The following is a 7,836-nucleotide window of genomic DNA, read 5'->3' on the forward strand; positions in this document are numbered from 1 at the left end:
ATTTTAAAAAATGAATATTTTAATTATTTCAGACCCCATTTCAATTTACCCCGACTTTAATAAACCATTTTCTCTAACAACGGACGCAAGCAACATGGCTATAGGAGCAGTATTGTCACCAAATCATAAACCAATCTGTTATGCTAGCAGAACTTTAAACGAACATGAAATAAATTACGCGATTATTGAAAAATAACTAACTCGTATGGGCCACCAAATATTTTAGATCATATTTATTCGGTAGGTCTTTTGAAATATTAAGCGATCATAAACCTTTAGTTTGGTTGAATAACATAAAATAACCAAATTTGAAACTACAACGATGGAAAATAAAATTAAACGAATTTGATTATCAAATTAAATATTTGCCAGGAAAAGAAAATTATGTAGTTGATGCATTATCCAAAACCAAAATTGAAGAAAATATGTTTAAAGATGATATTGAGGAAGATGTGAGCCCACAGTGCTCAAGAAGATAACCAGAACTATATTTCCATAACTGAGAGACCATTTAATGATTTTTTCCGACCAAACGAGTTAACTAAAGGAGATGAAGTAACAGAAGTAACGCAATATTTTCACAAATTAAAAATTTATTTTATTTATAATGAAATGACTGAAACTTAAGCAAAATAAACAATTACAGAATACTTATGTGTTATCAACAATAGAAAACTGTAAGGTTTTTTCTGTCATTGATAAAAATGCATTGCTTGGTAATTTAATCATCTTTAAAATTATCCTAAAATAAACCCTTATGAATTGGAAACTATTTCCGAACAAATTTCGACAAGTCTTACAAATGTCTTTCCCAAAACTGCAATGTTCAGGGAACAACCATACAAAAACACGCTAAAGTTCTAGTAGAAATCTTAAATGAAGCACGCTTTATAATTTGCGAACACAAATATAAATTATGAAGTAAACACTGGACAGATATCTCAAAATTACTATCTAAATTTAAAAACAAGCTTGAAAACATAAAACAAAAATTTACGTTAGACATTTTAATTCCTTCTATCCTTAACACACCATTAATATTTAAGGATTAAAATCCGAAAATACAGAAAATGAAGACTTTGATATAGATGTATTAATTGAAACAAACACTGAGACCAAATTCCCAAAATCCGAGGACATACATAACTTGACAATTCCAGCGATATTAACGCTGACCGAACTGTCAAATCAGGAAAACTAGGATTCCGAGGAAAATTTTTCATACTCAAATTTGGAAAATAATATCATCAACACGACGACTTGATAGCCAATAGAGCATACATAAAAGAAATCACCTCGGCCATTCAAAATTCACTTGCAAATATTTTAAACTGCATTGAGATTGGTCAACCTTATTAAGGGACCATTCGAAAACATTGCTGTTGATGTAATTAAATACCAAATAGTTGGATCAACATTGTACAAAGTAAAGAATGAAAAAAACTATAAATAATATAATATATATTCTTCAGGCCACTATAAAAGGAGAATACTCTGATATTGTATAAGCTAAATTATTACATTGACGAAGGATTAAGTGCCGAACATGCAGACACGTTCAGCACAGAAGAAGCTATCCATAGATTTTTCAAAACATATAAATGGGAAGGCAGTTATAGTTTGTACACAATATCCGAAAGGGTTCGTGAAGACCTACAAATTAGCAGAAAAAGAGGGAGAAATGCAAAAGTATATCTTGACGGAACTGTAAAATCTATCTTACCAAGAATAAATGGAAAGTTCACGATACCGTTAAGAAGTTTGTGCAGAAAGATTACTCTACTACAAAATATTCGGATGTAAGTCAATCAGTTTTAACCTTTATAAGTAGGATGGTAATTGTCTATTTGGGTCGCAGTTAAGATGACTCAGTGAAAATATTAAAACTGTTTTCTTTTTGTTATTTATACGGTGTTTGATTTATCGAATCCTCTCTCTTAGACAATAACGACAAGTGGGCAAATCCTTATCTATTACATTTATTTAATTAATTACAATTAATTATTTGAAGAAACGGTCCTACTATTGTGGGTGGGGAGGTCTTTTTGACGGAGTCGTGTCTGGCTGGTGTTCCTAATTAAGGATCTCGCAAGCCTATCAGGATGGGCCTGAAGCTTAACCTTATACTTATCATTCACCTTATCGATTTTGTCTTCAACGGATCCTACGTTAAAGTCTTTGTGAATATTTCGTTGGTTCCAAGGTCCCCTAATTGTACTTCTTAATATCTTTGATTGAGCTCTTTAAATTATTTCTAAATTAATAACGCAGGCGTTGTAGTGTGCATACATACAGAGTACACACTGTACCATCGCCAAAAATGTTAGCCAAATCTGCAGAATCAGCTCTCTTCAAGTGCAACCGTAATTTGACCACATGCGCTTTCAGAGAGATATAACTATAAAAAAGCCTAATTTAAAATTCAAATAGTGAAAAATATGTTATCAACCCAAAATATATAAACGAAACTTAAAAAAAGTGGACGGAAATATTCCAAAACAATCAAAAAAATAATGTCAATAATAATAAACAAAAATTGAAGAAAAATGATATGGTACAAGATGGTACACAAATCTAATGAAAAAGAAATTGGAATGTAAGTCCTCAATTTATAAAATACTTAAAATTAAAATGAACAAGAAAGAAACAAACTTCGGCATGCCGAAGTTCATATACCCTTGCAGCTGTTGCAAAAATTAAATATTCTTGAAAACATTAAAATTATCATTTACTTACGTATAAGCTTTAAACATTGAAGCTATGATGTCTTGCAGCTCAATAATTCGATAGTTCCTATGGCAGCTATATGATATCGTTTTCCAATTTTAATAAAATTAAAAGCGTAATTCTAAACTGTCAAATTATTAGTAAATCAAAAAGAATTTTGTAAAAAAAATAAAAAAAAAGAAAAGTTAAATTGTTTTTAAATATTTTTTTTGTTCCCATCTGGGCAGATATCTAAGAATCTGCAGTCAATGTGGTCAGTGTAGTAACAACTAACTTTCATAAAACAAAAAGCGTAGATGCTTGAATTTACCAAAATGCATCTAGAATGTAATTAGAAGCGGGTCGTATTAACATGTTCTTAAAGTACATTAACAACCACAGAAAAAGACAATGAACAGCACATTTTTATTTATAATTTTTCAGGAATAATATAGTGCCTGTTGTGGCACTGTTTTGGTGAGCATTGGAGGAGTTTTTCTTTGTTATTATGACCATAAAAAATGTTTTTTTTTTTTAAGCAGTAGCTTAAAGACGTGTTAAAGTTTTTAAATTCCCCAAAAGGGTTCCTGCTTGTCCTTCCTAGCACCATAATAATAACTCAGGCTGAGGAAATCGCGTGCATAAAAAATTTACACTTTAATCTACTCAATGGCAGGAGCAAGAAGGCAGACAGTCTCCGTTTTTATTATTATTTAAACCGAATTTCTGAAATATTTAACCATTACTAAATGTCGAAGAAAGAAAATTGTTTCCCATTCTTTCTATGGGAGCTATATGCTATAGGCGTCCGGTCCGACTCGTTCCGACTTTTGGGAAAGTTTCATGCAGATAGCTTTAAAACTGAGAGAACAGTTTGCATAGAAAAGGACGGACAGACGGACATGGCTAGATCGACTCTCCTAGTTATGCTGATCAAGAATATATACCTTATGGGGTCGGAAATGTCTCCTTCACTGCGTTGCAAACTTCTGACTGAAATTATAATACCCTCTGCAACGGTATACAAAAAAACAAACGAATATATGTTTGAAATAGTTAATATTTTCAAATAAAAACGGTTACAATAGCTAAGAGTACAGAGTATAAGGAAGCTAACTTCGGCAAGCCGAAGTTCATATACCCTTGCAGCTATTGCAAAAATTATATATTCCATAAAACATTAAAATTATGGTTAACTTGCCAACATGTTTAAAAACATTGATGCTATGGCAGCTAAATGATATCGTTTTCCGTTTTTTATAAAATTAAAAGCGTAATTCTAAACTCTCAAATTATTAACAAGTCAAAAAGAATTTAAAAAAAAATTACAAAATAAAAAGGTTAAACTTAAAAAAAAAAAAATTAATATTTTTATTGTTCCCATGGAAGCTTTAAATTATAGTCGTCCGGTTTTGATGAAGTTTAAACCGTAATTCTGAAATATTTATTTTATATTTACTATATGTCGAATAACTAAAAAAAATAAAAACACAGAAGTTATAATTTGTTTCATTTATTTTTTCCGATTGTTCCTATGGGAGCTATGTGCTATATATAGTCTTCCGATCCGGCTCGTTCCGACTTATATACTATCTGCAATAAAAAGACAACTTTTGGGAAAGTTTCATGCAGATAACTTTAAAACTGAAAGACTAGTTTGCGTAGAAACGGACGGACAGACGGACGGACAGGCGGACATGGCTAGATCGACTGTCCTAGTGATGCTGATCAAGAATATTTATACTTTATAGGGTCGGAAATGTCTTCTTCATTGCGTTGCAATCTTCTGACTGAAATTATAATACCCTCTGCAAGGGTATAAAAATCAATACATCTGAGGTAATATCTATAGAGAAAATTATCGGGGATGAGGTTATGGCCGTGGATATTATCAAAATACTAATAACAACTAATGCAGGACGCACGCAACATGAATCGCTTCGATTGCCCGTTTTATTGCTGGTCAGATTCCGCTGTAGTATTGTGTATCATGGATAAGCGATGAACTTTCACGTTTGCTAATCGAATATCTTTAATTCAAGAGCTATCCAGTGGCAGGAATTGGCGCTATGTACCGACTGACTGCAATCCAGCCGAACGGGCTTCTGGAATCTACCCTTTGTTTCAGACGTCCAAAATTTCTTCTCAAGAATCAGAACGGTTGGTCTGAATCTTGTTCGCCTGTGAAGACTCTTCCCGACCTCAGAAAGCGCATTTTGGTCGGAGTCGCCAACGAAGTGGATATATCTTTAAAATGCAAATTTTTGAATTCTTGGCAAAAGACTACAAAATTTGTCCTTGGATTACAATGCGCGGATCCTGTCATACTACCACGCCAGCATTCAGTTTCACGTGCTAACATGCGTCTTTAATTTTGGCCGATAGGTGGCCAAAAAAGAGTATCGGCGGCAACGTCCAAGTCGTCATATGTTTCCGAGCTAAGCCATAATTATCTCAACATTTAATGGTTGACCTACCTAAGGGTCGTGTAAACACAACATCAACGTTCATGGTTACTGGTCTGGATTTCTGCGGGCCATTTTGCTACAAAATCAGAGTTCGAAGAAAGGTGCCTGTGGAAACGTACGTTTGCGTTTTTATCTGTTTTGCGAAGAAAACAAACCACTTGGAGCTTGTTCAGGATCTTTCAACACAAGCATTCTTGGGAGCATTAAAGCGGTTTATTCTCACCAGAGGCAAGCCTGCACGGATATGGTCAGATAACGCTACGAACTTCGTTGGAGCTAAAAACGAGCTGGCTGAACTGAAGAATTTATTCGTGTGCGTTTATTTCATTTCGGCGCATCAAGAATATTTTGTCTTTTGCCACTTTTCAAACTTGGTACCCAAAGAATATGGGCGTATTTACTATTGGGTTATGATAAAAATATCAATTTTATATGTTATAATATATTTTATAATATTTCGGCATACATTTTATTTTTTTTTAAATGTTTTTAAAATGTTTTACATATATGTATGTATTCGAATTAATAGAAATCAGTTCTCTGAGATGAGAACAGGGTATATCGCAGTCGTGTCCCTTAAAGTACCGACTGCTCTTCAGTGGTTAAGAAAATTTCAAACTAAATCAGCTTGTGTCGATGTTTTGCGAGCGGTTGGTGCCTGCATACCCTACCGACGATTGCTTTTAAGGAAAGCGGGCTTTTAGGACACTTGTTTTAAATGTTGTGTTTAGTGATCTTTGGTTGATTAATTTTTTAATGATTCGCATTGTAATTATACCCTTGCAGAGGGTATTATAATTTCAGTCAGAAGTTTTCAACGCAGTGAAGGAGACATCTCCGACCCTATAAAGGATATATATTCTTGATCAGCATCACTAGGCGAGTCGATCTAGCCATGTCCGCCTGTCCGTCCACCTGTCCGTCCGTTTCTACGCAAACTAGTCTCTCAGTTTTAAAGCTATCTGCATGAAACTTTCCCAAAAGTTGTCTTTCTATTGCAGGTAGTATATAATTCGGAACGAGCCGGATCGGACGACTATAGCATATAGCTCCCATAGGAACAATCGGAAAAATAAATAAAAAAAAATTATAAAATTATAAAAATTATAAAAAATTATAATTATAATTATATTATAAATTAATTTTTTTTAGTTCTTCGAGGTATAGTAATGGTTAAATATTTCAGAATTACGGTTTAAATTTCATCAAAATCGGACGACTATAGCATATAGCTCCCATAGGAACAATCATAAAAATATATGAAAAAAAATTATAACTTTGCTGTTTTTTAATTTTTTTTTTTAGTTCTTCGAGATATAGTAATGGTTAAATATTTCAGAATAACGGTTTAAATTTTATCAACATCGGACGACTATAGCATATAGCTCATATAGGAACAATCATAAAAATAAATAAGAAAAATTATAACTTTGATGTTTTTAAATTTTTCTATAAGTTCTTCGAAATATAGTTATAGTTAAATATTTCAGAATTACGGTTTAAATTTCATCAAAATCGGACGACTATATCATATAGCTCCCATAGAAATAATAAAATTATATAAAATAACTATCTAATAGTTGAGCTAATCATCATTGCTTCAATGTTTTTAGACATATACGAAAGTAAATCATAATTTTAATGTTTTCAAAAATATTTAATTCTTGCAATAGCTGCAAGGGTATATAAACTTCGGCTTGCCGAAGTTTGCTTCCTTTCTTGTTTTAATTGTCTTTAAGCAAGTAATAAATAATAAAATACTTTTTATATTTTTGTAAAGGTACATGGAACAAATATAAAAATCCGCATTTTTTTAATGATAATAAATTTACATTTTAATTGTACCAATATCTTGGATTATAACGAATTGTTTAAAGACAATTAAAATTACACTGCGAATCATTAAAAAATAAATCAACCAAAAATCACGAAATGACCAGTCTATATGTTGTATGGTTAGAAAGTGTGCAGGACACTTTCTTGGCACAGTTCCGCTGGTGCTGTACTCTGAGCCTGATGTTACAAAGTTGAACTTTAACCGTTTGGACCACTGGCAGAGAATTGCTTATTTTCAACAAATCTTCTGGTTACAGTTGCGTGAAGAGTATTTAACCTTGCAGCAGCAACGGTCAAAGTGGCGCATGTCCAAACCTGCGCTACAAGTCAACGATGACGTCCTGGTTCGAAACGAGAACTTGCCTCCTCTTTAATGGCCTTAAGCCAGTGTCATGGAATTGGTGGCCTGGATCTGATGGAGTTGCTCGTGTGGCAGTGATACGAACATCAACTGGAACCACTCGAAGAGCTGTCCGCAAGCTGTGCGTGCTGCCGCAGCAAGATCTGGTTGAAAGACGAAGGTCTTCCAACGGGGGAGAGTGTTTGGACATGCCGCAGTCTAATTAAATTCTTATAACTTAAAATCTAAACGTACATAAAGTTCTCGATGTTTGTTTTTGCCTTTGCCTGCGTGGCTCTCTTTCAATTGCTGTAATTGCTACTCCCTTTTGAAATCCTTTCGCAAATCGTTGCTGGCCCTTTGTCCACGGCAAGAATCTTTTTAGTTTTAAGTAGATTTAGATTTAGATTTTGTACTCGCTCGCTGAAGGCATGGTCGCAGATCGCCTGCCTATTCTTCTCGTTTTCTTTCGCAACCAACTAATCT

This window comes from Drosophila gunungcola, unplaced genomic scaffold (genome assembly GCF_025200985.1).
Source record: "Drosophila gunungcola strain Sukarami unplaced genomic scaffold, Dgunungcola_SK_2 000094F, whole genome shotgun sequence".
Classification (NCBI taxonomy): Eukaryota; Metazoa; Arthropoda; class Insecta; order Diptera; family Drosophilidae; genus Drosophila; species Drosophila gunungcola.